The sequence below is a fragment of the Ovis aries genome, chromosome 6, assembly GCF_016772045.2.
Source record: "Ovis aries strain OAR_USU_Benz2616 breed Rambouillet chromosome 6, ARS-UI_Ramb_v3.0, whole genome shotgun sequence".
In the NCBI taxonomy this organism is placed as follows: Eukaryota; Metazoa; Chordata; class Mammalia; order Artiodactyla; family Bovidae; genus Ovis; species Ovis aries.
Window position 1 is genome coordinate 37,751,649 of NC_056059.1, and position 8,231 is coordinate 37,759,879.

Consider the following 8,231-nt stretch of genomic DNA (forward strand, 5'->3'; position numbering starts at 1 on the left):
AGACCCAGGGAGAGAGAAAACTATGGGAAAAACGTGTCCAGAGAGAGAATGCAATCTTACTAGGCCATACAGAAGAGTAAATTACTAGCCGCCTCAGTAACAGGGATTGACCCATATATGAAACTATGAAATAAAATAAATGAGACAAAGACAGATATCCTGTGTTACTGCTTTGTGGTCAAATGGAAAACTCAGCTAAATGAACCAGAGTACAAAAGAGAAATTGACTTATTTAAGTTAACTTACAGCTCAACAAAGAGAAAAGGTAGGGGAAAAATTAGAAATTTGAAGGCGTGAATAATCTACACGCACTAATGCACATGAAAAAGACAACATCAACTAAATGTAATTGAGAGTAAAAGGAAGGCTGGGCATAATGCCCTCAGAACCTGCATCAGAGCAAGAGCTCCAAAAACATGGCGTATGTAGAGGTATCGATGAATTGCCTGTCTGCACACATACAACAAACACCACACTGTACATCAATGATATTTTTACAACTTTTAAAATGGAACACAGAAGAAACAAAAAAAAAAAGAGAGAGAGAGAGAGAGAGAACTGCACTCTCTACTGCTCTCTAAAGGCCTTTAGCCTGGTTGCCGTCACGTCCCTGTGGCCTCAGCAGGCTGGGATCCTAAGGCTGAAATATGGTGGGATTCTGGGAGGAAGGGAGGGTGTGCCAGCATTTGAGCCCCTTTCAGACCCATATTCCTTGCTCCTCTCTGCATGGGAACACAAATTTCCCGATGCAGATAGACCAGCCAGGACCCAACCCAATCTGAGTGCACCCAAATAATGATGGAGCCCTTGGGCAGAAGGAGTTTGGAAAACCCAGCTGCTCTCCTCCTCTCCAGGTGATAGAGATCCTTAAAGCAGCTTCCTTGTTTCAAGGGCCTCCCCTAGGCAGGACCACACCCTCCAGGGAAACTTGGAGCAGGCTTTCAGACTTGTTCCTGCAGTGAGGGCTGAGAAGGAAGCCCTAGGAAGACAGACGCCCTCAGGTGTCCTCACAATGCCAATCCTGGAAGCCCAGATACGCTAGGGTTCGGCTTTCCCCAGCAACCGGTTGGGCATGAAAAAGTGCTGCCGCCTTGTGGATGTTTTTTTAACTGCTAGTGTCAGTCTCCAGCTCCTGGGGTCTGAATATTCACAAGCCTGCTTGGTGGAAAAGTCACTGGCTCTCAAGAGATATTCAATGGGTAACATTCATGGGAAAAATAATGCAAATCAGGACAGCTTTCCTGAAGCCAATCTCAACAGATAAATATAACTCACACTATTTAAAAGTAACAAGTTTAAAGAAGCATAGAAAGACTTGAATAAAATTATCTCCTTCAATAAAAGTTAAGAAGTAATTGAATAGTGCAGCAGGATATCATTTCCTTCCAGTCAGAGTAATCATCATTTTAACGTTTATAAACAACAAATGCTTGAAAAATTGCTGGGGAACAGTACTCCTACACTCTCAGATAAAATCCAAAGTGTATAGAGCTGAAACAGGAACACTATGGATGTTCCTTAGGAGACTAGAAATATAGCTGTCAGTTGATCAGGTATTTCTAAACTTGGAATACAGCTGGAGAAAACTTTAATTCCAAAAGACGTAGGTGCGCCAACGTTCAACAAAGCACTGACTATTTACAATAGCCAAGGCATCGAAGTTATCAAAATGTCCTTGGGAAGATGAAAGGAATAGGAGGAAGTGGTACAGGGAGAAATGAAATTTGTTCAACCCTAAAGAGAAATGAAATATTGTTCTTCTCAGCAACAATTTTCCTAGAGATGACCATACTAACTAAAATATAATTAGACAAAGACAAATATCACTGATATCATTTAGAGGTGCGATCAAAACACTCATAGCAATGAGCTACTTTAGCAAAGAGATTCAGAAACTTAAAACAGAAACTTACACTTACCAAAGGGAAACAGAGGAAAAAATAAATTTGCAGGTGGGAGGAAACTTATACTCACTAATATATATACATAAAATGAATCATCAACAAAATCCTAATCTGTAACGATGAATTCTTCTCAACATGCTTTAATAACCTGTATGGGTCAGAAGCTCTGAAAAATTCCATGTGCAGATGTATCAATGAATCCCTTTACTGTAGACCTAAAACAAACAAAACATGAATCAAGGATACTACTATAAAAGATTAAAAGTAACAGAAAAGATAACTGCACTCTCTACTCCTCTCTAACCTTGCTTTTCCTCACTGGTGTCACATTCCTGCAGCCTGAGCAGGTTTGGAGCCCAAGGCTGCAATGTCCTGGGCTTCAGGGAGGAGAGGAGGATGTCCCAGCACATGAAACCCCTTTCAGGCCTGTATGCTTTTTCCCCTCTGTGTGGGAACAATTTCAGATGCAACTGGGCCTTCCAAGAGACAAACCAAGCTTATGCATCCAAAGCCTGGTGGAGCCCCTGGGCTCTAAGAGCTTTGAAAAGCTAGCTGTTCTCCAGGTCTCGCGGAGGTGTAGATCCCCACTACAGATTCCTTCTTTTAAAAGTCTCTTCGATTTAGGACAGTGGGCTTCCCAGGTGGCTCAGTGGAAAAGAATCCACCTGCCAAACAAGACGCAGTTTCGATCCCTGGGTTGGGAAGATGCCCTAGAGAAGGGAATGGCTACCCACTCTAGATTTTGCCTGGGAAATCTCATGCATAGAGGATCCTGGGGGGCTACAGCCCATGCAGTCGCAACAAGCCTGACACAACCTAGCAACTAAACCACTACCACCTTTTAAGACAACAATCTCAAGCCAGCAGTTTTCCAGGTGTTCAGATTTGTCCCAGAGGTAAAGGGTTAGGGGAAAGTAATTAAAAGACAAAGCCCTTGAGCCTTTTTCTGGCAAAAGACATTCCAAATGAAAACCCAGGAAGCACAGTTTCACTAAGTCTCTGGTTGTCCCGTTGGCCAAAGTTGGGCATGAAAAAGTGCTGCCTCCCTGTCGATGCTTCCCATAATAGCAACTCTAAAACCATTGCTTCTGGGTCCTGAATAGTCAGGAGTCCTACATGGCTGTAAATGACATTATCCCTCATGAAATATCCTGGGTGAGGTATGGAAAAAGAATTCATCAGGACAACATTCCAGAGGTTAATTTCAAAGGGTAAATTTAACTAACAGGGTTGAGATTTTAAAAACTACTGCAAAAGATGCTCAAGGGCTTTTGTCTTTTAATTACTTTCCCCTAACCCTTTACCTCTGGGACAAATCTGAACACCTGGAAAATAACATATATGTGTCTTTGTCTTTCTCCATTAAGTATAATCATCTCCAATTCCATCCATGTTCCTGCAAAAGGCACTATTACATATTTTTATAGCTGAGTAATATTCCATTGTCTGTATATACAGCTTCTTCATCCCTTGAAGGGATGCTCAGCACCGCTAATTATTAGAAATAGGCAAATCAAAAGTACAAGCAAGTATCACCTCTCATCAGTTAGAATAACCATGACTAAAAAGTATACAAACAGTAAATGCTGGAGAAGGAAAAGATAAAAGAGAACCCTCCTTTTCTGTTGCTGTGAATGTAAACTGGTAACAACCACCTTGGTTTACTGTGGTGAGCCATATAGAGGTTTCTAAAAAAAACAAAACTAGATCTACCAAATTATCTAGCAATCCCACCTTTGGTCTACAGCTGGTGAAAGCCAGAATTTGAAAATTCCCCAGATGGGAATTCAGCCAGAAATTAGAGAGGAGACACGGGGAAACCAGTCCAGCGACTGGCCCCAGCCTCTATTGTCTAGAAAGGCCTTTGATACCTTTTTGATTGTACATAGAGATCAATGGGTAATACAAAATTATGCAGTGTTAGCAGCCCAGACTCTTATCAAAACCAAGCTTTTCTCTCTGCATACCTAGTTGTATACACAAGTCTTCGGTGATTTACATCATATTCTGGCCAAAAAGGGCCAATTAACATTTTACAGCCTTTTTTCTGATAAGGGTTTGTTAACTAGAAGACTTATTTGTGTTGATCTTCCCAAAGTCTGGTGCCCCTCTCTGAAAGCACTAAATAAAGTTACATTCTTACATAGCAAGGACACAAGAGGAGTACAGTGATATATAACAAAGAGAAAAGTAATTAACTCAAAAGTCTAGAGTTGCTAACATCAAAACTATTATATATCTTTTTCCATATCCCGTTTACAATGATTAACATCCTCCCAGGTGCCTAAAAGATAAAGAATATGGAGGCCTGGCAGCAATCATTGAGTCAACAGTGAAATCCTGTCACCAATATGATTTTTAGCTCTTTAGAAAAGGCTCTGTATCTTTAAGATGCTTTTAAGCTTTGTGCCTCTCGAAGAGAACTATCAGAGGGGTTTTAACTGAAATATCTCTTTCAAATGCAGAAGACTAAAAGCCCTGATTTGACTTTTTCCAGAGAATATTAGAAGAGTGCAAAAGCAGGCAGATTCTTATTTTGGGGGGGGGGGGGGGAAGCTCAGGAAATTCCAGGGGGAAAACCTGAGGTCTGATTAGCCTTGCCATCAGAGCTCTGCTGCATGACCTTGTCACGGGTGGAATTCCTCACGCTGGCTCCCGGCAGAGTGGGTTGCCATTTCCTTCTCCAGTGCATGAAAGTGAAAAGTGAAAGTGAAGTCGCTCAGTCGTGTCCAACTCCTAGCGACCCCATGGACTGCAGCCCACCAGGCTCCTCCATCCACGGGATTTTCCAGGCAAGAGTACTGGAGTGGGGATACACACTAGCACATATAAAATACGTAATCAATGAGGACCTACTATTTAGCACAGGAAACTCTACTCAGCACTCTGTAATAACCTATATGAGAACAAAATCTGAAATAGAATACATATATGTTCCTGAAGCAGCTTGCTGTATACCTACAACAAAATTAATTGTAAATCAAATTTACTACAATAGGGGAGATGTATGGAGAGAGTAACATAGACATTTACAATACCATATGTAAAATAGATAGCCAATGGGAATTTGCTGTATGACTCAGGGAACTCAAACAGGGGTGCTGTGACAAGCTGAAAGGTGGGATGGGGAGGGAGATGGGAGAGAGGTCCAGGAGGGAGGGGACATGGGTGTACCTATGGCTGATTCTTGTTGATATGTGACAGAAAACCACAAAATTGTGCAAAGCAATTATCCTTCAATTAAAATTGTTTTTTAATTTGCTACAATAAAAACTAAAAATTAAACTGAAAAGAAAGCAAAATGTTATGAGACACACATTGTCCTCTAATTTAAACCCAGGGATATGAATATCCACCATAGCTGTGTTTTTCCAGTAAGCACAAGTAGGGATGAAGAAATCCTGCTGCCCTGTAAACCCTGCTGTTTATGAAGCTGCAGATTTAAAATCAGTTCTTTGGGGCTCTTCATACGCACAAGGCCCACAAGGCTGTAAATGACACCTACCCTCAAGTAATATCCTGGGGTAATTTGAAAAAAAGTTCAAAACAGAGCAGATTTTCAAAAAGCCAGCTTCAAGAGGTAAATTTTATTTACAGTGTATAAAATAAAAAACCATCTGAAAAGATGCTCAACATCGCTAATTATTAGAGACATGCAAATCACAACTAAAACAAGGTATCACCTCACACCGGATAGAATAGTACAGTTAAAATGTCTATAAACAATAAATGCTGGAGAAGGTGAAGAAAGAAGGGAATCCTGCTATGCTCTTGGTGGACATATAAACTGGTATCAGCCACTATGGTAAGCCATGGTGAACGATATGGAAATCTTAAAAAAACTAAAACTAGAGCCACCATATGATCTGGCAGTCCCACTCCTGGGCCTGTATCCAGTGAAATCTAGAATTGGAAAAGACACGTGCAGTTCTATTTACAATAGCCAAAACATGGAAACAAAATGTCCATTGACAGATGAATGGTTAAAGAACTCATACATATGAAAAATGGAATATTACTCAGCCATAAAAATATGAAAGAATGCCTTTTGCAGCAACATGGATGGAACTATAAGTTGATTGTGCTTAATGAAGATAAAGACCCATATCATATGATATCACTTATAGTTAGAATTTATAAATTGATACCCCTGAACTAATGTACAAAAGGGAAACATACTCACAGACTTAGAAGACAAACCACGGGTGACCAAAGGGGAAAGGTGAAGGGGAATGAGAAAACAAGAGGTGGGCATTAACAGATACACACTAGCACATTTAAAATAGATAACCCACAAGGACCTTCTGTATAGCACATGGAACTCCACTCAACACTCTGATAATCTATATGGGAACAGAATCTGAAAAAGAATACATATATGTATAAGCACAACTGAACAAGTTCCGGTACACCTACAACAAAGCACTGTAAATCAACTTCACACCAATAAATACTAAAAATTAACTCAAATAAAAAATGAACAAGTCATGAGACACAAGCTTTTGCCTATTTGTTCTGGCACATTCCGCTGTATAACCCAGAACACGGCTTCCACTCTGGCTCTTGTGGCCCAAGCATCCAGAGCTGGGCAGGAAGAAATCCTGCTGCCTTCTCACAGTTTCTGTAATAGCAAGTTTAACACCCGTGCTTTGGGGCATTTAACTAGTCACAAGGACTTCAGAGCTGGAAATACCTACCATCCAGAAATATCCTGCAATAGGTAATAGCAAGAGAAACCCAAACAGGGGAGACTTTCAATAAGCCAGTTATAAGAGGCAAATGTTACTCATTCTGTTAAAACACACACACACACACACAAAATGTTGATCAACATTGCTAATTATTAGAGACATTCAAATCAAGACTACAATGAGATATCACCTTGCCACAGTCAGAATGGTCATCATTTAAAAACCTACAAACAATTAATGCTGGAGAGGGCATGGAGAAAAGGGAATCTTACTTTATTGTTGGTGGGAATGTAAACTGATAGCAACCACTAGGGAGAACAGTATGGAAGTTCTTTAAGAAGCTAAAATTAGAGCTATTAAATGATTCAACAGTCCCATTCCTGGTTGTGTGTCTGGAGAAAATCATATTTTAAAAAAAAAAAACACCAACTTTCACTGCAGTTCTATTTACAATAGCCAAGACATGGAAGCAATCAAAATGTTCGTCAACAGATGAACAGAAAAAGAAATGGTATATAGAGAGAATGAAATTTTACTCAGCCGTGAAAAAGAATGAAATAATGCCATTTGCAGCAATGTGGGTGAACCTAGAGATGATCATGCTTAGAGAAGTAAGCCAGATAAAGAAAGACCAATATCATATGGTATCATTTACATGTGGAATCTAAAGATTCATACCCCGGAACCGTAGAGTAAAACATGCTCACATACTGAGAAAACAAACTTATAGCTACCACAGCAGAAAGGTGGGTGGAAAGGATGAATTAAGAAGTTGGGATTAACAGGTACACACTAGTACTTATAAAATATATAGTCCACAAGGACCTATGATACAGCATAGGGAACCCTACCCAACACTCTGTATGAGGACAGAATCTAAGAAGCGTTTCCCTGGTGGCTCAGATGGTAAAGAATCTGCCTGCAATGTGGGAGACCTGGGTTCAGTCCTTGAGTCAGGAAGATCCCCTGGAGAAGTGAATGACAGCCCACTCTAGTATTCTTGCCTTGGGAATTCCATGAACAAAGGAGCCTGGCAGGCTACAGGGGACTTCTCTCTAATGCATGCATGTCTCTAATAATCAGCAATGTTTTGCATCTTTTCAAGAACTCTTTTTTTTTTTAAGCCATGTGAATAAAATTTACCTCTTGAAACTGGCATCTTGAAAGTCTGCCCTGTTTTGAATTCTTCAATTACCTACCCCAGGGCATTTCTTGAGGGCAAATGTCATTTACAGTCTTGCAAGCTTGTGAATATTAAGTGCTTATAAGAGACATGCAAGGGGCTTCTCCAATGGCTCAGATGGTAAAGAATCTGTCTGCAACACCAGGCAGACTGAATTGAATTGAAGACCCAGGTTCAATCCTTGGGTTAGGAAGATGCCCTGGCGAAGGGAATGGCTATTTGATCCATATTCTTGCCTGGAGAATTCCATGGGCAGAGGAGCCCCGAGGGCTACAGTCCATGGGGTTACAAAGAGTTGGATGTGCCTGAGCAACTAATGTACATATAGAGACAAGCAAATCAAAACTACAATGAGGTATCGCCTTGCACCTGTCAGAATGGTTGTTATTAAAGTCTGCCAACAATAAATGCTGGAGAGGATGAGGAGAAAAGGGAGGCCTGCTATGCCATTGG